Source organism: Neodiprion virginianus, chromosome 6 (assembly GCF_021901495.1).
Source record: "Neodiprion virginianus isolate iyNeoVirg1 chromosome 6, iyNeoVirg1.1, whole genome shotgun sequence".
Taxonomy (NCBI): domain Eukaryota; kingdom Metazoa; phylum Arthropoda; class Insecta; order Hymenoptera; family Diprionidae; genus Neodiprion; species Neodiprion virginianus.
The window spans coordinates 22,920,875-22,943,982 of record NC_060882.1 but is presented as its reverse complement, the minus strand read 5'-3'; the positions used below and the strand labels follow the sequence as shown (position 1 = coordinate 22,943,982).

Sequence of the window (23,108 nt, the reverse complement as noted above, 5' to 3'; positions counted from 1 at the left end):
TCTGAGTCGCATCAGTCACTGGGTGAAAAAAGGGTTTAACAAATGATTTTTACGAGGTACAAAAAAGAAAAAAAAAAAAAACAAATAATCGTGATAACAAGTTGCCAGTTTCCGGGCAATTCGCGTATTTTGTATTCCTTCTGCATCGGGTGCAGGAACTCTTCCGTGGTCTTAACGTGCTCAAGTGGCTGAGGCTGAAACGCTCGAGGCTGGACAACAATACACGCCGACACACGTGAAATAAACGCTGTAGGTCATGAAAGCGCGGCGCGGGGGCCGAAAAAATAGGGGCGAAGCATCGGGACACGAGGCACGCGTTTACTCGAGTGTGCCGACGTTCACGTTCAGATATATTGCCCGTCGTTTGGGCGACTGGTTTTTCGAAGAAGAAAAAAAAAACCGACCGGAAAGATGAGGAAAAGAAGAAAAAATATGAGGGGAATCGAAAAACCTTGGAGCCGAACCACGATGTGGCGAGGAGAAACTCCTCGCTCCGTTGAATCTCAAGTATTTTCATCCGGGGATGAAAAAAATGTCTAAATTAACGAAACGTTTGGAATATTTCTCGTATTACTCGTTGGGGTGAAATTTTTCTGAACTCTTGGTGAAAAATATCCCTGCGAGAGGCTTAAATACCAAAATTTCATAAAACTCTTTAGCTGCAGGATCCCTGAGAAAGTTAAAACACCGGGAATAATAACGTCTTGGTACTTAGTCCAGCCCTAGTCGTATTTCAACTTGATGGCAGCCACGTTTTCACGACTAAGCGTCGGGCAATTAGCACTCTTCCTTTCTCCGACTCGTGTCTACTTACTTTTATGTCCTGTACGTACAATAAGTAAGCCGCTTGCGAGCGCATGGACATATTCGAATGAGTGTGAAAATTGCTGAGGCTTTTGTACTCGAGTACTCGGAACAGGCTAACCGTATGACTCTGGTCATAATCCGTAGCAGAAACAAAAATTTTTTTCACATACTTTACACAATGTACCTATATAATACATATATTCGTCAATTTATACGATAAGCTTGCTAGTTTTTTGTTCAAACTCACTTGGAATTGCATAATCTGTGTTCAAAACAACGACACTTTGTCCTTATCCTTGAAAATCCAGCGGATCACATCAACGGGGTTACCGCTCGAGGTTATCGAGGAGAGGATTATTTCCGATATCTGAAAACAATAACCGTGATCTCGTTGGGTTGACGTTTCGCGAGTAAAAGAGCATTTTATTTTTATTATCTGTCAAGTATTATCATGGGCGGGAACTGGACGGAGTGAATCTTTCGGTGTGTCTCTCTGTAATAAGAATGCGATACGACTAGTTTCCTTCCCATATCGCGCCCCGGTGTCGTTAAATGTACGACTCGGATTCCAGCTGGGAGGAAAAGTTTTTCGGGCATTATCGGGGACGTTGGGTTGAAAGAAAATGGACTTTCATGTGGCACGATTGAGCGAGGAAACCTGTACCGACGGGATATTATGTTTTTCGGGAAAATAAATGGGAGGAGAGAAACATTTGTCGAGCGATTTACTTTATTCCTCGGGTTGTACTTAGGTACGGATCTGAGAAACCGAGAAATATTCCGCCGTGCGGGCGAATCAAGTCGCCTAGATCGCTCCTCAGCTAGTATTTGATCTTCTGATTGCAGTGGAACGCAAGGTATTGTACGAATAGGAATTTCTTCTTCCCTCGGCACGAGCCGTCAGCTATATGAGTTCTCAGTTTCTTGCCTCCTCAGTTTTACATTCGACCTCTGAAAATTTTCCCCGAGTATTTTCGATCCACATTTTCTCACCTTTATTGACGCCCTCGCGTCTCATGATTTGGCATATTATAGCACACGCGTATACTTGGCACATTTCCTGCCGCGAAGATATTGTCATTCTTCGCATACGTGACGCCTGATGTTCCGGGTAAATTCGTAGCCCGATTCTGTCGCGCGAACTGAGGCGCCGCGTGAGATGGGAACCAATTATTCAACCCCTACGGATCGGCCGCAAAGACGGAACTCTGCAGTTATCGAGTCAATCCCGTCGCTTTCGGGATATCGGGAACGAAATTCACGGCTACACCGACGATGGCTGCGACTTTTTACTTGTCCTTAATTACAATGCGGCGAAATTGTATTTTACAACAATATTTTTTTACTCCCTGTTCACGCGCGAAGTTTCACAGTTATTGAAAACTGTTATATTCATCCCATTGTTAATGCATGAATGAATTTCCACGAGTACCTACTCCAGTTATAACACTATAGTCGCTTCTGACTCAACTGTACGTTAATTGCATAAATAGAAGTTCGTTTATATATATGTAATAGCGATCGATTCCGACAACGAGTTGCACTACGTGTACAGACACGCTACAAGCATCAACTGTATTCCGGATACTGAGCCTTGAGGGATCCTCGTCAGTTTCGCGGCAATGAATTCAATACCCCCGAATGATCGTGTCCCTCTGAAATAGATACCTTTGAATATCATCTCTCATCATGTTTTTCCCCGGTTTGTGTGTCATCTCCTCTCCTCTCCTCTTATCAATATCCGTCGAGAATTCTCGAACGCCGATAAAGATTTTCCAACAATTATATCCACGGTGGCCGAGACTCAATGGTGCATGATTAATTCAAATAGAGAGTTAAAGTTTAATTGGCTTTACTGTCCCGACTTGGTCCCAATGAAACTTCGTACTTGATTAATTGAGCGCTAACGAACGACTCGGCGAATTTTCTCTCGAAATTAGGAGCTGAAATAATAAAAATAATCACGCGTAACCGCCTGTTCCTGTAACCTGTTCCGGAGACGCCCATGCAACTGTTAATTCGCAGCTGCAGGTCTTGTTGTTGGCCAAATATCAACGCGGATAGACACGTAGCGACGTAGTCAAAGCGGGATACTCGTCGCTAATTATCCCTGGTTATCTATATGTAGGTAATTACTATCAAGGAGAACAGCGTGGGTGCGGGACAAACGCCGATTAGCCAATAACGCTCGGCTTTCCGTACGCGGAGAACTTATGTATGTATATAAGCCAGGATCGCAGGTGTGTACCTACCTTGTTCCGCATCTCAGGTTGAAACGTCTAACGGCGCACAGCCGCGGATGGATCGAAGAGGACTACGGGAGGCTGCGGAGCAAAGTGCGGGCGTCATTGATTAATTAATTCTCCGCTCTGGTTCTCTGCGTGACCAACGATTGCCTCGCAGAATCAACCGGGAATACCCAAAGCAAGGGGTTCAGGGGGCGTGATTAACGAAAGTGTCTATCTGTGGCTCGATCGAAATCCGACTGCTCGCGTCATTGAGAGATAAGGGGGATGTCGGCTGGAAATTAAGCTTTTTCCTTGGAGACGACGGAGGGAGGGGAAAAAAGAGGCAGGAAGAAAAGTAAATCTTGAAAATTGGAAAACAAGAATTCTGAAAGCTCCTCTTGCGTGGGCCGCGACGCCAGTTTCTCCCGTAACCATGGCAGCGGAAACGTAGCTACGCTATAAATTCCAAGACGTTCGCTCCAGCGCGCGGAACGCGTCTCTAGCTCTTACATAGATCAGCTCTGCAGGTAGCAGTTTTCCTCACCTCGGCTAGATTCGCCACCCCGCTAATGTGGCTTGGCAGAGCAAAAACTTCCCGCTGCATTCTCGTAACGAGTTGCTTCAGCAGCTCCGTTTTCAGCCCCGAGGTGCAGGTTGTATTTTCAACACCTTTAGTAACCCGCAGCTCCGTTTACCGCCAATCCTCGCGTTCCGCAATACCCGAAGTCGGGATCGCGGACGTTGACGTCGCGGGTGGAAAAACATCGCCCCTGAATTTAGCGATTAAAATAAAAGAAACTGGCGCATCGCGGGAATTGGCGGAGGATCGAGAAAATTATTGCTGCAAGGACGAAGGGGAGGAGATTGTTCGGCGTGGTTTTCGCGAACCGCGCCGACGAGGATATGGCCGTGGAACGCGGCCGACGAGGAAAATCAATATGGAGGAGATGGCCGCGTGGACTTGCTGAACGCGCGTCGCGACGCTCCCGCCACGTACAAAAGCCACCGCCTGGTTCAATCTCGTCACGTCTCGCGTGCCCCAGGCCTCGTGGCCGATCCGCATCCCCGTCAAACGACTTACAGCATCTCCGAGGCTAACGCCGCCGACTCGAGGACCGCGCCCGGACGGCTTCCAAGAGACAAGCATTAGCGCGTTTCGGTACGACCGGATCGGCGTGCGTGAATTCAAAATGTAGGGTCAATTGAATCACCAGAGGCGCTCCTCGTCGAGGCGCATGCGTAGTCAAGGGGGTGGCGGTCGTGCTCGTCGTCGTCCTCCTCGGGTTGATTGAGGGGTGCCTCAGTAGCCTGGCTACACGTTGTGGCGGGCGGCAGTAGCAGAAGCCGTGCTGCACGGCCCCCGGCCCACATTGGGTCTCACCTGGGTCCGGAGACGGCGGCGGTTAGAAATCGCGACGAGTTTTTACGAAAACGAAATTCTAAAGCTATCGTACGAGGCTTGCTAAACTGGAAGTGAAAACCAGTGGAGAAGTTTATTTATTTACAGTGCCGGAGATAAATTTAACCTTGCGATTCTTTGCCTGCTCTTATTTCCGTACAAAAAATAATATATATATATATCAATTTTTCATCGTAATCATTGTCGTCGTTTGTATTTTACAATACCATTCGAGTGTCGTTATCGTGGATTTGCGGTACACGACGATTTTCAATAATCGGTTTATAAGTAATAATACCTTGCATAATTGTTGATTCTATTACATTTCATGATATAATACTTTTTCGATCGTGTTTCGTGTCGCGTATTTTATAACCGTTCTTCTACTTGCCACGTCGATGATCATAATCGACCCACTCTTTTGGGAGTTTACTCATTTTTTCCGACACCTTCGATATACGTGTTAAGCTGCATGTTTTTTTGATAATACGTTCGACCTAACATCGCTCAATATTCACGAAGCTGTTGCAATATCTTTAAAGTGGCAAAGGAAACTCGGATACCTGTGTTACATTACGTTAAGCACGCATACACGTATATGTGTAAAATATCGCCACCAACGCACGCAAGTTTCACGCGATCGTTCGGGTTATCGCGGCGTTGAATCGACTCTGGGGAAAATGCATAAATTACGTTAATAATCCATATCTGCCTAATACAAAGTTGAGATATTAAACTCGGAGTTAAGAGGGAATAGATAAATAAACGGAGATATAATTATACACGTTCTATAAAATATATGTATCAAGCTTATACAGGCACAGCGTGGATGAACGCAAGTCTGTATGCGCGCAATATCGCTAATGAAATAACAGTACGAAATTAAACCGAAGGAAGAGGGGGGAAAAATATTAAACAAAAATCATTGCTAGTCATTTTATCCTTACGGTAATTTATTGTGGAGTGATTGTAATCACAGTGGCACTAATGCGACAAATTAGTGCGGTAAATAGAAGTGGAATTAACCTAGTGACGAGTTGAATCGCAGTGAATGCGTCGCGAGTTAGATTAAACAATTCCGAGTGTATGTGTGCGCGAGTATAATAGATGCCGTAGATACCGTATAGAATGTTTCGACCAATCGAAAACTGTCAATTATTATCAATGATCGTTTGTTGAAGTTAAAGTTGACTTGTCGCATAATATATATACATACAAGAATATATATATATATGTATATTTATGAAAAATAATGATCGTTAAGAAAATTTCGTTATACAATATAAACTTCGTGTTAACAACGAAATGCCAATCTCGGCCTACATTATACTGTGCAGTGTGAGATGAATTTATGATTCCTGTACGAATACCTACGGGTGTAAATCGCACAGATGCTATGCCGCATTTTGCTCGAGTGATCTTCCGTATCACGTATGTATCCACATCAAAGGTGTAAATCAAGCTTCTCGGTATAGGTTGTGTGCTACACCACCGTCCAAGGTTGTAAATGCACATTATTTACCGTAAATAATCAACGACATCAGGTAACCAGCAAGTGAAATAATAATAATTACGGGTAAATGGCGGTTCGCCGGGCTGACGAGATCTTGGCGTGCAGTATGCTGCTTTGTAAGCCGCCGCTTGACGGAATAAAAGGCCCGCTCCGTTCAATCGAACCGAGTATAATCCAAGTTTTCCACCCTCAAGTCTCGGCTTTACCCAGCGACGCGCCATTCATAGATTTAAATTACGATATACGCCTCCTAATCCCGCACCCCCGAAACTTGAATTCCAATTCCGTCGTCTGGTATGAAAGCGAGTTTTAACGTGGGTCCAAATTCCCTTCCCAAGGGGGTTCGCAAAGTTTGAGGGTAAAAAAAGTAATACACGCGTCACGCCGAATCGGCTGGAAAAGCAACGAACGAGCCAAAGAGCGACGCAGCGGTGACGTTAATAAAGTGCTTCGCGACCTGGAACGCGGTGTTTCATATTGATTGCAAGCTCGATGCGTAAAGTTGCGTTGTCGACTCTGCAGCTGGCGGCGATGCCAATCTCACAAGGGTGTTTCGCATACGGGTTGACGTGGCGTCGCGACGGGATCTTATTGTTAGAGAAAATTAGTCGCAAGACGCACGCGAGATAGGGCGGTGACTCTTTTTTTTTTTTTCGTTTCTTCCGTCGAGCCTTGGTGATATCAACTTCCGCGAATCGCGTTCTCACGGCATGAAAACGGCCGCAAGCCACGGTTGTTGGCCGCTTCTTCGGCTGGGCCAGTTTCGAAGGGAGTCAGTGTTTCAATTCGCACGATTTCCCGCGATAGTTGGCCGTTAGGGATTCTGCCAGAAATATATTCTACGATCTCTCGCTCCCTCCCCAAAAAAAAAACAAACACACAAAAGAGTCGAAACGACAAGTCCGAAATGGTGCCAACGTGAACCCACTTGTTGACACCTAGGTTTAGCCCGGACTATACCTACCACCTACACAATTGACCTGGTAGACACTTTCTATTCAGTACCGGTAGGCAGGCGGGTGCCTCTTTCAGCTTCCCACCGTCTCTCTGCACGCCTCTATAAGTCAATAGTCATTCCAGCAGGATTCTCTCATGATATTCTCGTCTACTCTCGTCCCCAAGGACTGTTAAAGAGATGTAGCGGGGCACGAATTTTCTCATTTATTAACCGACGGTATACTTTTTGACAGGTTGAAAATTACTTCAGACAGGAACACTACCGCGAGAACTGAGCACCTTGTACGGTTTTACAAGAAATAATTGAATGAACAACGCGCCGACGGGAATAAGATTTCTTTATTTTTTTTTTTTTTTTTATTTTTTGTTTGTTTTGGTTTCAATTTCAATTATAAACCGCGCTCAAATTGTTAAGACGGCTTTAGAATCTATGATTAAATTTCAAAAACTTCGAATCTCTGTCAGACCAATTCCTTTTTAGAAACGTACGTTAGTATTACTTTGCCAAGCTATTCTCATTCCGTTATATATAGGTTTTGTATTTTTCCTTTTTTTTTTTTTTTTTTTTCACCCCGCGTCAAAGCGATTCCATCGCTGTCATTACCTTGGTCGCTCGGCCACGCGCAACCATGAAATTGCCTCCAGTGCTCTTTGTTTTTAGCTTCTTTTTTGTTTCAAGTTTTTTTTCCACGTTCATTCGTTGGCCTTTTTTAACGGTCACGGGAATCCCGCAATTTTGTATTGTACTGATTTGTATAATTCAAGCTCGTCGATCCACCCTCCCGCGTTTCTTTCCTCTTGCGCTTCGCCATACAGAGCCGCCTCTATTGTTATTTTTTAAATCATTGCCTTTCACCACCACGTTTTGCAGTAAGTCCGTGCATTGAATCTGACGCCAGAAGCAAACTCCGCTCGGCTTACGGCTGGTCACACAATGCCTTGTTCTACTTTGCCGTTTTTTTTTAAATTTCACCTCTTTTCGCTGAAAATGTTTCTGTCACTTGCCTTTTGCCTGCACGTTAGATAGTACAAGGTACGTTACCCATCGTTGAGCACCGTGATGTTGAGAATAAACCAATTTTGGAGATCACGGTTTTCTTCTGCCACGTTAAAATTAAAGTCACGTAAGCCGCGAGTGGTCGATTTGAAAATACAGATCGCTAGGTTACGATCACAGATGGATCGTTTGACACGTTTCTAATTCTCGATGTTTCCGTGGGGTCGTTTTTCCGAAGTGAGCAAATATCTGATGAAAAACTATCGCAGTGGACTCCGTTTGATTGCCGGCAATCAAATCCGCGAAATGACTCAATTTATTATGGAATCCATTAAACTGCATTGAAATTCCGCTTGTTTTCGAATGACGAGTTTTCGCTCAACAGTTTCGCCCTGTGCCTTCAACTCTGCACTTCGACTGGGTTCCGCTTGTCGATATTCTCATCGTATCAAATTAAGATCGTGGCATAACCGAATCGTAGTACGAAATCAAATCCATTTGGCAGCAACAATCTCAGGGGGCGTCGGGCTTTCTCAATCAGGATCAATACTCCCTACGCTCATGGTGGTCAAGCTATTCGGAACGTGTCAAGCCCTACTTATCCGCGGAACCTGTTTGACCCGGCTTTAAATATTTGCAATCGATGCGAGGTCCAAGTCGTTGACTCCTCTCAGCTCGGTCGAAGCTGCAGGAGATCTTCCGGCACTCCTCTTCTCGCCCCCAGCCTCGCACCCCGCCCCCCGCGGCTACCGCGACGCCAACATGGCTTTGTCCCTATTGTCAAGATGTCCTCCTTTAATCGATATTTCGATAGGTCACATAATACATATTGTATACGTATATACGTACACGTGCACACCCACCTCAAGTTTTTCACATTATACAGTCCGTTTACACACGTAGATTCCCTGCTCCAGGTCGTCGGCGAATTGCGTGAAATGATTACGCGGACTTTCCGATTTCGCCTTGTTTTCTCGCCGCGAGACGAGCAAAAACTGGGCATTAATTTCGGATCGACGTCGTCCATTGAAGCTCGTCTAAACTTGCGAAGCAAAGTTGGTGAGAAGTCGCTTTTGAAAAGCGTAAGACCTTTGGCGAAGGGGCGACGAAACGCGGTGCGAAGAGGCGAGAGCAGGGTGAAGGGGCCTTCACTGCACTCGTATCAATGGAACTTGAGTGGCTCGTTCACGGGGTGAGCTTGTCCTGTTCTCTCGGGAAAAGCTGTTGCTAAAAATTTCGCGAGTAACGCTGCGCCTTTGTCGCGCAAGGAATTTTGATCCTCAAGCTGATCAATTAAAATCGAGTGAACCGTTGGGGTTCGCAGTTTACTTCCTTGCAATAACGAGATTAGGTTCATGCCCGAAAGTATAGCGGCGGTTTGACGTCGGGAGAAATTAATGTTCTTTCGTTTCTTACATCTTATTCCTCGCGATCGACGGTCAAGGACCGACACTGCAGCATCGGTGAGTGTCGTCGTCACACTTTTCCAGGCTCGCTGCCTGACCGTCGATCTCATAAATATACTCGTAAGAAACATTGACTGAATTCGTTCTGAATTATCACACCGAGACAAATTAGCTCCGTTTGGTTTCCCCATAATCCAATCACAAAACTGGGAGACCAGTTTAGGGTAGAAAATAAATTACAACTCCTGAAATCGAACGAGGGTATTATTCGGAGATGTGGACTGTAACCTTACTTCCTGGATGGATCGTAATGACGAAGATGAATCTTGGGCCTTTGAGCTGTAGTCGTTAACTTAAAGAGGTTCAATTAAGCATTCCGCCCCTCGTTTAGCTTTCGAGGTCGTATTACATGCAACAATTTAATTCGAGCGAGAATCATTCTTACACATAAAAATCGATTTAATCCTATTTTTCCTGCTACTTCATTCCCCGTTAGTTTTAGTCGGGAAATTATTTCGAACAGCAGGTTTTTTCCGCGTCGCGCTTCCACAACTCGTGTTCAATGTTTCGCCGTCCAAGCCGCGCATATTCAACACGTACGTCAAAAGCAAGTAAAGCGGTGAAACACCGAGTCATTTTTTTTTTCGTCCTACCTCAGCTGGCTTTTCTGGGACAATTCTCAACGACGAGGCGTCCCGGATCAAAGGCGGAACCCGACGCATCGCGTCTGCAGCTTTGCGTGAAATGCAAGAACGGACCGTAGCAGGTAGACGTTGCACGTACCTACGTGAATAGAACTTTTAATTGCGCCAAAGCCAATGGTAGGTGTAATTTGAAAACTAGTTAGCCATCAGCCGTGCCTGGTCTCGCGAGTACTCGATCCCCTTCTTTTTCCCCCGTCTCACACTATCAAATTGTCTCTGTATCTTACCGACGTTGGAGCTGTTGGAGTTCAACAAGGAAATGCTAACGTCGTTACGGTTCTTCTCCTCTCTCGGCGAAATGACGTCAAGTGTGACGAATCTGGCTTAATCCTGGAGGAGTCGGCTCTCCTTCGTCTTGTCATTTATACCCGGCTTTCGAGCCTCTGCAACGTCTGAAAGGAGAGACTATTACACCGGTAATATATAACACGGAAACGCTCAGGATCCTGTTATGCGACGCACATGAACCCTCCATGTCTCAGCCAGGGTGAACCGCTTTCGTAACGAGTTTTCCTAGCGCTGACGAGCTACCTGCCAGGTGAACAATGAGCGCGTTATGCGTTGCGCGCATCCAGCTGAGGGTGTGTTTCCCTGTTACGACTCGGTGACGTCACGCGTTAAGAAAAGCGCCCCTGAAGACGCATCTGGGTCTGATTTACAAGGCGGAAACAAGAGCGTTATTTCCCGTGCGATTCGACAGCGTTCCCTTCCTCCTTTGCTGCTCGCTCCATAGTCACCCGGACGGAACTTTCTCTTCAAATCAAATCTTTCTTTCCCGACTTCTGGGTCTTCCAAGTCAGAAGCAAAATAAGTTTACCAATCAAATTACCGCCTCATCTTTCCATCTCGATCCAGAAGACGGTCAAATTTTCACTTTCTCTCGCATGATGGCGGAATGGAATGCCGCGCCCATCTCTACTCAACTTATCTGCCATGATCGAGTTTCGATGTCGGAAGCTTTTGTCTTGTTCCGTTCTGCCTTGTACGCACGAACTTGAAGCGATTTACGTCGTTCCAGTCGTAGTGGTCCCGGATGCTCACGGCAGATCGACACGGTCAGGTTGTTACACTAGCGATACCAGATCAAGTTGCCGGTCGAATTCGATGACGACGCCATGCCTGCACTGGGCCACTGGGAGCCATTGGGAAACTCGTCACTGCGATTTGCTTTTAGCCCCGGTAGCCATGGGTCGCTGCTCGTTGAAGGCACCGGGCTGCCGGGGTTAAGCTGCATAATTCACGGCCTCCCTGTTTTCGCTCTGGTTCTCCGCTCTGTCCCGGATACCGAGGGGAAATACTAGGTATATAGAGCAAAAACGGTCGGACACGCACACAATGCCCGGACGTAATTCGTAATTAGACACTCCGTGTGGAAATGCGAGAATCCCTCTGCCACGTATCCTTGTGTGAAAAAGAATCGAGCTTGGGTTCGGGGGAGGAAGGAAAAGGGATCAGAATGTACCGAAGTGCAGCGACTCCCGAGTCTTGGATAAATTTTTCACCTTCAAATTATCGGGGCTACGAGCGAGCAGTTTTCAAGTAGCTACTAGGGATCAATACGGATTTAATCCTCGCTACCACACGGCTGAGGCAACTGACGTATTTATATGCTGGGGCAAATCCACAAAGGAAAATTCTAGTATCGCCGTGTACTTTGTTTCTTAAAATACGTACGGAAAAAAGAAAAAATAACAAAGTAATCGACACTCGTCCGGATTAAATTCAGCCTGGCAACTTTTAACTCCAAGAGTCACGAACGTCTTCTCTTTCAAAGAAACGTGAGAATCAATTTACTGCATAAGGATAAAGAAGAGAAGTTGGATACTGTTGGACATACTGGTTCACAGGTTGAAGAATCTTGTCAAATAACTTGGCACGTGCTGAAAAATTCAATTTAAATAAAGCAGCCAACGCCGAGTCGCCAAGCCAATTTATCCCTCTCTGCACAGATGTGCAATGTGCTTACAGAAAGCACTGGTAAAGGGAAATATTCACCGCCGTTATACACGCCGAGTGAAATATATGCGAGTTTTCGCGTATTTCCATTGAAAATAAGGCTCTGTATCGCACCATTTGAACGTATTGAATATTCTTTTCGTTCTATGTGCAGCCATCTGTTCTCTCTTTGTGTACTTTCGACGTATTATTTACCTCGGTCGCAAAATTTCGATTCCAACGACAGCAGAGAACCCTCATTTGCCTACGCAAATGCCGCATACTTACTTTGAAACCGATACAGTAGCTCGTAATCAGACGCTTCTATTCCACTGTCAGACAGGCTGCAAATGCACCGCGTAGAACAACACTGCAGGTAACAAAAAGACAAAGGGGGGGAGAATATAGTAGGGTCACCGAGAGTAACTTTTACCCTGGAAACCTCGACGCCGGGTCGGCTTGTACACTACTTCCGGATGCCAGGGGCATACCAATATCGTGGAATGTAAGCCTTTGCCTATATAGAGCGTCTTTGATCACTTTGGGAAATTCCAACGCTGCGGTAATTAAACAGGACCAAAGTGATCCTGCAGGCAAGGCTTTGGGTTGACGGTCTGCTTTTTATTGGTCACGCACCACCGAGCCCTCTGTAGTGACCTAAAATTGAGAAATTGCGCCAGCTGCCTCTTTCCAAAACTTGCAACTGATTACCGTTTGCTGATGTTTAGGATTCCTGTCAAAACGTGATCACCCGTTCGTAGTGAGTAATTCCACTTTAAACATTTTGCAAGATGACTGAACTTGTGATATATTGAACCCCATTTCCGGTCTGTTGATAAGCGCTCAGCTGCGGAGAAATAAATGTAACGTAGATTTTACATTTCCCGATGTAAGTATATGGATACCACTTTACTCGAATCAAATCTAACTAAGCATGTTGTAACTCTTACTGTTGGTTTTGTAACTCTTATTATCGGGTTTGTACATCTTGCCACGATTGCTGTGGATTTAAATCCAAAAATTTGCTGTCCATATATAACATTCACCACAGGAAATGTGAAATCTACAATATTTTTCTCTCCGTGTGGTCGACCCCGCTTTGAGATTGAGTAGGTATGTGTGGCCTGAAAAATACGCTTAATGCAGACTCAGCCAACATGGGAAGGTTTTCAGGATCACGGTGTGCAGAAAAAAAAAATAACGTTCGAGGGTTCTTTCACGTTCTCACACCCTCGGCACACTCTGAACTCGACGTACGAAAGTAAGTCGACTCGTATAACGAGTCTAAATTTCTCCCATTGGCAATTCCTCCGAGGGCGACGATCATCGTTAAGACCAAAGTTGCCTGTCTATCCGAGGAGTGGATCTTTACACCGGAGCGCGAGCAATGCTCACAAAGAGTTTCCTGCAGAGGCACTAGATACGGGAATTCGAGACGTGATTCAAACGGGGAAAGCCCTTCCCCAAACTTTGGGTTATATGTTAGCTCGTAGCATTGTCGGACGTAATATAGGCGAAAGAGAAATAGTACGGAGGTACCTACATATACCTATATCGGGAAGAAGAACTTTCCCGAGACTGTAATTTATGAATTCACAGTGCCCGACTTTCCGGGCTGCTGCAGTATGGCCGGCGCGGTGTGGTTTCAGAACTTGCAAATTGTTTCAAAGAGATTCGGAATATATTTGAAAAACGCTTTCTCGCCGTCCGATATATTCCTTAAATCTTTTTTTCTCACACACCCGTCTGCTTCCCTGCCTGTACCGCAAGATGCCTCGGCGGCTTTTGATCCCAGGTATCGCAGCATCTTCGAAGCTTTCGCCCGCCGCGGATTGGCCAAAGAAACAAGATACCTACTCGTGCAATCGAGAAAATGTCACGTGTTTCTTACGACCGCCTATTGAACGCCTGAGTGCGCTCCCCTTGTCGATGTGTGTCACGGGTGTAAATAAATACCTTCAGGTTCAATATGTAATAAAGTTTTATAACCGAATGCCGAAATGACGATCCGATTGAGACTTCAAGCCCCTGTACTTTCATGTTTACGAGTTTACACACGCATACCGCGAACTCGTGGAATGCGGGGAAACTTTGAAAATCTATTCAACCCATTTTCGCCAAGTTTGAGGTACCGTGGAATATGCTGACTATACGGCTTAGAGACACCCCCACTCCCACAACGTTTACGGAAGATTGTTATTGTTCCGCTCAGCCCGCATGTATTAATATTTACAAGAGGCGAAGTATTTCAAGTGGAAGCTGCATGGGGAGGCTTCTTAAGTATGCGTGGAAATTCGGCTCAACTTGCCAGGCGTTAAATCCCGAAGCTTGATCGATACCGGAAAATTTTCTTCCTAATCCGCCTGATTCACCCCGTCGGATGAGTTGCAAAAAATGTAACAAGTTACGCGAATAAATATAAGTTAGTCCTCGAGATCGTTTCACGTTACGATAATGCGTCAGAGTTCGGTAGATAATGATAATGGTAGGGTATCATAATATTATTATTATTAATAATAATAATAACAACGATAACAGCTTGGCTTGTCAGGACGTATTTCAATTTCATCCGTGGTCGAATTGCTCGTGTATCAGGCGCAGAAATATTAGAATCTTGTAGAGGGCTCGTTCTTGTTTCATTAAAATGAAACTGAGAGCTACCGTACGCCGCTGCGAAAGCGGTAATCTTTGCAGCACTCAAATCTCCTTCTCGTCCCTCTTTCTATCCCATCAATCTTGCAGTTGGGTCATAGGTTATATATATAAAGTTCGGTATATATATATATATATATATACTATTATATACATATATATATTTATACCGGCTGTGTGAAAGATCTGCAGCTGAACCTGGGCGCCGATAATTGCGAGACGTGAAGAAATCCCAGGGAGCAAAGTTAGCACAAGTTCAATACTGGCTGAACATCCCCTACACCATAGATATATATATATATATACATACATTCAACGTGAACGTGCGATCCTACCGGTCCAGATTTATGATATCAGTCTCGCCACTTGGAGTCTAGTTTTCCCATTGAAATTGAAAGAATAAAAATTTTGTTTTTTTCGCTGATCCAGAACGCGACTGAAGCGAATAACTGCAGCCCGTTTATTATGAAAAACCTGTCCGTTTAATACAAATACGCACGATCATTTCACATTTCTCACGTTCATGCGCACGATGAATTGGGTCAACCTCTGTTGAACTCTGAAATACCGAAACTTTATGCCAAGTCGTAAACGCGATTCCCTTACATTTGAAACATGCAACGAACCATGTTATCGATAGATATTCTCATTGCTTCGTAGAACAGGTATGTTGTACATTATTATTATCGATATTGTTAGACACGAAAAAATAAACGTGAGTTTGGCGAGACCGTAAGCGTATCGATTGAAAATCGAAAAATATAACGGCTGAAAATGACTATCGTGTCTGCTCACGACCGTCCGGAGTGAAAATCTCCGCAATTTTGTATCGAAACAGTGCCAACAGCTGGACCGAGTATCGTCGGGCTTGAAATAATCCCCTTAAACTTTTTCTTTTAATGGAAATACGTCGCACAACGAATTATTACCGGAAAATAAATGGCCGCAGGTGTACAATCTGCACGGAGACCATAAATTGGCTAAAGGATATTATTGTGCTGTGAGTAAAGAAAAAAGACGAGGTCATATTTCAATCTCAATCGTTTGGATAATTTTTTTTTTTCCCCTATTACGGTAAGGCATCGTAATTTCGTTTTTAATATTCGATATGCATACATGAATCACATCAAAGAGGAATCAGCATTAGAGTTTAACGTAACTGAGTGATAATTAATGAAAAAATTGCGAGTTTGGAAGTTGCCAACTTATAATATCGGTCCACCGTATTATAGAACCGCGAGTTCGTTTTCACTGTTCGGTAATAGCGACGGTTTGAGTGCCTAATCGTGTTATAACATCAGCCAGCAAATATAATTAGAGAGATGTTTGAAATGTTGGGTTAATCAGCGAGCTCCGTTGTGTTTAATAACTCAGCACACGGGTGTGCAAAACTTCGCAATTTTCATACCGTCGAATTTGCATTATCCAGCACAGATTGAAAAGCGTGAAAATAATTTAACAAAAGATCAGCCTGTCTGCAGGTTGAATATCGTGACGAGGGGAAGCATGCGGTAGATTATAATCACGGAAAATATTTCGTATCACAACGAGGTTCGCGTTACAGTCTCCGGCGTTAATCCGGGTGGTGCAGAAAACTCTGTGTGTAATAATATTTTGCATAATGTTACTCACCTTACGCAGCTACCGTAAGCCAACTGTGTTATTCGGATAATGGGTTTTAATATCATCCGGTGGCAGGCGGCAAGACAGGCCGGCGTGTGGGTTTCATAACAGCTTGGTTAGCCTGATCAAGCTGATTTAATAAAAAAAAAAAAAAAAAAAACCTTTGCCGTGCAACGAAGCATCTCCTAGTGTTTGGGCGTTCTTTTCAGACAAGCTCAACCGTTCTCGACGGAGCTTGCCACCCGTGGTTGTTAATCAGTCGTCTCTACTATGCGCCAGTAATTCACCGAACCCTTATCGCGAATTTGAAACTCTGGAGATAGAAGTTGTAGACGTATACAATGCATATATTCACAGGTATATAGTGCCGCAATTGCGATTCTGCAGCTTTCGCAAAACATTCCACCTGCCTGCAATAGCTGAGTCGAACGGTTTTCATTCGTTCTTTTTTCCTCTATTCTTACCTCCTGGCGTGGTTTACGAGGGAATCCGAGGGATGTGAGAGAATGTATATATACTCGGGTGAAAAATGAAGACGCGTTCGGGAAGCGCGGGGCGATGTTATTCCTAGAAAATCTATGACCTCTAATAAGCGCTTGCGGTTCGGAAAAAAGATGAATTGAAAAAATGGCTTTGTCCGAGTCGAGATAAGCGTCCTCGAGATACCGTCAAGTTATTGTCGCAGTCCTCCTCCTTCTCCTTCGACAACACGAGCGTAAATCCCTCGCCAAAATTACCAGAGACATAATTCCACGCGATTTGCGGATATCGTTAGGAGAAAAATGAAATTTTATCATCTCATCTGATCCAGTTTCAATCTTCAGTGTCATTAAACAATTCGTTTACACAAAATGTTCGTCGGTTAACGAAAGCCGAGTGGATGGCATTTTGGTAACTGTCGATCCTCTTCGACCGTTGAACCCAAGCCTTTTGGAGAATTTTACAAACTTCAACATTGTCCCGTCACGCCGCAGGTTTTCGCAATTTTCGTCGATTTGACGATGCGTGAAAGGCGAGCTAATCGTGACGAATTCCTCCCTGGACTATGATAGTCTCATTTGGCGCGTCACTCACCGCGAGGAAGAAATTGCCTGTCGTAATACTCGACGCAGCAGAAGGCTAATAGAAAATGAAGTAAATAGCCGGAACAGGGTTGACCGAGAAACCGCCGCAGTGGATAGGGATAAATAATAGCGCCTAGCTCACCCCGGGTGGAGTAAGTGCCGTATTAACTTGAGGCGTTCGATCATCAGCGGCAATTAGAGCTATCAGCTCAGCCGAGTTGAGACTGCCTATAACCCATCACGCCTCGTAGAGCACGCTGCGTTTAATTGAGTGGTCAATCAACGTATCCGCGAGACGGCGAAATTCATTTAGTCGCTATCCAGCACCTTCCTTCGCCTGAGGGGGTGAAATTGTAAAAATAACGCACCGACACACCATGCACGCCTATAGCGAAATGCCGAAAAGCTCTAATTTTCGCCGGTCAGCGTTGCACGGGATAGTTTTTGAATTTCCATCTTTTTCGATCTGGCCGGATAATATAATTTCTGTTCCATACTCGATATTCAATAATTGATACTTCCATATGCGATGTCATTCATTCCTCCTGAGCTCCGCTCGGCCTTGACCTCATCCCCGCACTCCTCGGGAAATACGACCGACATCTTCGGCCCGCCCCACGCATCCCACTGTAACTACACTAAAATTCTATCCTTCGGCGATATCGTATACCTATCGCTGTTTTCTGCTATTAGACAAATACCTCCGAGGTAGGTCTCGGAAGACGACTACGGCTGGGCAGGGCGATCGATGATACCTACTTTTCCTCGACGCGACGATGTCTTCAAAATTTTCTGTCATTGCTCCTTCGATCCTGATCGTTTATAAGTCGAGGAACAGCGACCAGCGGGGGCTTAGCGCCTTTCCAAATGCGATTAGGCCGACGATTGCGGTTATTGGACTCCCATTATCTTATCGAAGTAGGCCAGCCCGATTTAGATATTGCGGGGAAAAATTACCAACTCGCATAACCCAAGTTATGCAGAGTACTGTTTACTGAATAAATGGAAATTTAGTTTCACGTACAGATTTCCCAGTGGTTATTCTCTCGCTAGTTGAATTGCATAAATTACTTCTCTCGCCGAATGTGAAATAGCATTGTACTCCCGAATTAATACGACAATCTCCAATGATAGTAAAGTTTTATGCTTCCTATATCGTACTGAAAACCGAGCTTCGGTCATTTACATGTGAATATTTTCCGCTGTGGAGCATAATTTATGCCAGCAAATTCACCTACTACACGTATTTCTGCGAGGAAAAAGCAGAAATTCGTTTATAACTTTCACCATGAAACCAATGTATTTTGAACTTCGATACACCGGACGGATGACGTCGTTCCCCCATTTTTTAGACAAGCCTCGATAAGCTGAAACGAGATTGGCTAGCTTTCGGAATCGGTTCTGCCGAATAGATCTGGCCGAAATTCTTGGCGCCCATAAAACACCAACGAATTTCAGCTGCTTTGGTCCTACACCTTTTCGACTCTTTTTACTACCGGGGCAAATCTTTATCACCCAAGATTCCTTGACGCGTCGACCATTGAGCAACTACGGTACGTTTAACTTGTGCAGAGGGCGAGGGTGAGCAAACCGCTTCGTATATCTTCAACTTATCCCGATATGTATATATATATTATATATATACATCTATACCCTGGACTGGTTGGTATATAGGAGTTGAAACGCGTTCCGGTATCGAAGCAAAGATCACGAAGCTTCGAATGACGGGAACAATCGTCCAGATGTACGTGCGATGTTGGTGAATTCTTCAAGTTTAGATTAAATCATCGGTATCCTATCTTGACCCGATACCCACGGGAACACGGAAACATTTTTCTACTTTATTGGAATCCAATATTTAACGAGTACTCGTGCCGGAGGAAATGTCATCCAAGTTTGTCCCCGCAACTCCGAGAAAAACAGCCTTTTCGTACTCCTCTCGGCGAATGTCGAGTGTTTCGAAATTGCTAGACAATTGATGCCACTCAGCCGTGATCCCAGTGAGCTTGTTGAGTAAATTACTCATTGTCGGTGGGACCGGTTGACGGTTATTCATTTACAGCGCTGCAATTACATTGCGGTGAAAATTCCTACAACCGATATTATTCATTAGCCCTCGAAAGTGGTGGTGGAAATTTTTACATAAAGCATGGTAGTAACAAAATTTTATCAGCTTCTCTGTCAATAATCAGAAGCTCGTTAATTCCGTGATTTTTTCACCTGTGCTGTAACCGACGAAAGTTTCATTTTATCTGCGAAATTCCGCTATTCGATGTAGCTGCAAAGTATGTTCATGTTTCGCTCATCAGGCTCATCAGTTTTCGCTCGTTATGAATTTTTAACTACCTATACCGGATGGTTGTAATAACTTGTTACATTGGGATGGAAAGGTGCTTATTGAATATTCGACGATTCCATGAATTCCCAGAGATAGCGTAACACCTTTGTTCCATTATCCGGTGATTCAGCTGGTTGAAATAATATCCGTTACAAGTTTGCGAACGAACTATGCTCGTTTTCAAATAAATCCAGTTGTGACAGAAAAATTGCGCACAGCAGCTGAGTTCGTGCTGGAGTGGAATATCCATTTAATTGTGTCGCGACTCTCGCACAGAAAACTCCACCGAAGTGTGTACGTGTCTTATATTCATCCCCTTCCGTTTCCTCGACTATGGAAACGACGCGGAATGGAAGACTGTAAGATAATAATATAATAACGGCAATAAGTTACGTGTTCGCCATATCGAGTCACGCTCGAGTCATGAGGGAATCCTGGCACCACGTTGTTGATATACCCTTGGAATTCCTGAACTTGGTGCGTGTCACGTCTACCTATTGAGTCTTGAGCCTCGATTAACCCGGTCGGATCAGCTTAAGGTCTTCGTCAATAGCGACCCGTTCGAGTTTGATTTTACGCAATTCTGTTGCCGACTATAATACCGAAACCTGTTCGATCTATCGCGACTATAAATTTGACGCGAGTTAAGTCGAATTTAAAGAGGTGGCGTTATTGCTTTATCACAGGAGAACGATGGAGTCGAAAACGCTTTGCAATTAGCGGGTGAGGTTCGCCAAACTGTAAATGGGGTCGAGGGAAAATTGGGGATCGGGGCCGTTTGTCTTGGCGATTGCTTACGAGTCGCAAAACGGCCGAATTGATTTTGCCCCAGTTCGACTATGCCTACGGTCACCGTGCCACGGACACTAAGGCTTTCCACCCTTCATCCGGCAGTTAGGATTATGTTTACCCGATGCCAGCGGAGTGTCGCCGCCCTCAATGAGTTATCGGAAATTCATTCGGCGTATTCCTGCCTCCGGGGAAGCGTTAGTACCGGAATAGCATCGGCGCATTGGAATGCAGCCGGGTTTCGGACGTATGAAGATTATTTTTCCTCTTCCTTTTTTTTTTCACTTTATCCTCGTTCTTTGCCATCTGGCGCTGAGTGGCAGCAGGGCTTTCACCTTTCCCGGAGTTCGCACACCGGCGTCGCCGCGAGGAATCCCAAACCACCTCTCTCCTGGGAATAAAAGCTGACGCGCCCCATGCAGCGCGAGAACGACGGCGGATATAAGAAGGATTGAAATTCCGGGACGTCGAACTGCGTTAGTGGGAGGAAGGAAGAGTTCCCGGGACAAGGTCGAATCGACCTTCCTCGAGGGATCGGGGAAAATTAAGACAGGCGCCTAGGAGTCTCCAGCTTTTGTTGGTCTACCGAGATTCCGCTATTCCTACGCGGAAAGAGCCCGGCCGGATTTCATTCGGAAAAACGGGGTGGAGAAGGTCGTCCTCGAGGTCGAGACGAGAGAGAAATAGCAACTAAGAAAGCCGAGGGAAAGAGAGAGTGCGAGGAGGGGCCTCGGGTACTCGGAGCCACAGTTTTTGTTGCTGGGAGGCCCTTGGAGGATAGAAGAGGCTGCCACAGCGTCTCCGAGGGCCTGGAGAGCTGGATACTGTAAATAGAGGGTGGGACTCTCTGCTGACGAACCTCTGGGCTCCCGGCTATCCGAGCCTCGATATTTCCAGGAGCGCGACTTGCAATTTATCGCAAGCCCTGTCAACCTGCACTTGATGGTAGTGGTGCATGACGTCACGATCTGCCCATCCGGGCTTCATAAATACCATGCAATCAGCTACCGAGTATCGACCCCGCCACGTTACGTAGGTTCGTCCGTAACCTGAGTGCCGTCAGAATCTTACCGCAACTTGTACCGCCAAGAATGGTCGCCGCATTGTTATTACGTTCTGTTTCTGCGAGTGGCTTAACAGTGATTGGCGTAACAGCTGGTCTCACGTAAAATATCCGTGCAATGTAATTGATCGTCCGCTGTTTTGAAACAGAACTTCATTCTAGCCTAGAATGATTTTGTTATATCCACCGGCAACATAATACCGTATAGAAGTATCACCAGCAGTGATCGACGCTTTTTATCCCGCCCTGAAAGAATCGAGGAACGTCCATCCCTGCAGCGGGTCATTGAACAATATTAACGCGACCTTCGAAGCTGAAAGATAAGAATTGATCGGGCTACGTAGGATTAAAAGAACGCAATAAGAGCGGAAGATCAGTCACGTATTGTTCGCAAAAATTGGCTGAGTCGTCTCCCGGACCTTATTCGAGTCGCGAAAAAATTCCCCCGCATCATCGGGATTCTTCGCGATATCGAAAGCTCACTGCTGCCCTCGGTCACTTTCGCACGTTTCGACTCGTGCCACGTATTTGTTTCATAATTAAAAACGCGAAAAAAACACAGGGCGTAACAATAATCGCATGCAAATTATGGATGTCCGCGTAAATTGATTAAAACCATAGACGGGGCTGCCTGTTGACCCTCTTCCATTGCCGAAAGAGCGCTGCAGGAAATGCATTGTCACTCGCATCGCTGGCTGCCGATATCCGATCAGTTCGGTGAACTAGTGCAGATGGCCGGGTCAGTGTAACAACGGAAGCCGGCTGGAATCGACTGGATTCTTGCTCTTCCGTTGTGAGTTAAAGGGGCGATACGACGTGGACACGATAGCAAATTGGTACTGGGTTGAAACCTCCCTTGGCAAATAATTCGCTCGAATTAATTGCGAGAGGACTGATAAGGTATCTAGATCAACCTTCGACTGCTCGAACGTCGGTAAGCTCGTCGAACGCTTCATTCCTTGGAAAAATACCGCCGAGATCACGTAGTATGTATGCCTGAAATAAGATGGAAATTGAAAAACAATATTAAGTCAGTGACATAGCTTCTCAAATTGCAGAAAAACGATACCACATGAAGTGACAGTCAGAAGCGTTTTCTTTTATCCAGTTCTTTTCCTTTTTTTTTTTTAACTTTTACATTACCATTTTATTCTCGCCAACTTCGCGTTGTTTTAACGATCTAACTTTTTGCAAAACAATAATGAGTTTGGAAAATATTCCAATTAACCAGGCCTGTCGAGTGTACGGAAAATGATGGACAACAAATATCCGCTGTTCTGCGTTTATTTTTCCAAGAGAAATAATACGGCGTCGACAGTCGGGTGAGGACCACTTTCTGGTAGAGTGCGGGTTGCGTCCCTGCCTCATTTTTAGGTCCTTGCAACTCAGTCGACGGTGGGTCGAAAATTGTTTGTACATGTAAAGTGTTTGTGCCGCATTACTCAGGACCGTGGATACTTAGGACTGGCAATGAGGCCTGTCAGGCCGAAGATGATGATGGTCCTCACTTAAGCGCTGCAGGACCGGCAAGATCCGAGCCAGCGAGCACGAAAATGAGAAATTCAGTAGGTGAATACTGGGCGTAATTATTTCGCAGAAAGGAATGTATACCGGATAACTTTGTTAACGACGG

General features: G+C 45.2%; 1 protein-coding gene across 6 annotated transcripts in view; it reads left to right on the top strand.

Annotated features, from left to right (window-relative positions):
* Positions 1 to 5,734: 5,734 nt before the first annotated feature.
* LOC124307594 (uncharacterized) overlaps positions 5,735 to 23,108 on the top strand; it is a 99,298-nt gene continuing 81,924 nt past the window's right edge. For 5 of the 6 annotated variants that reach the window (XM_046769439.1, XM_046769438.1, XM_046769437.1 and 2 more), the window contains exon 1: positions 5,735 to 5,865. The gene's annotated coding sequence lies outside the window, so the exon portion shown is untranslated. Of the gene's footprint in view, positions 5,979 to 23,108 lie in introns of all 6 variants that reach the window. The other variant, XM_046769435.1, reaches the window with a different exon arrangement.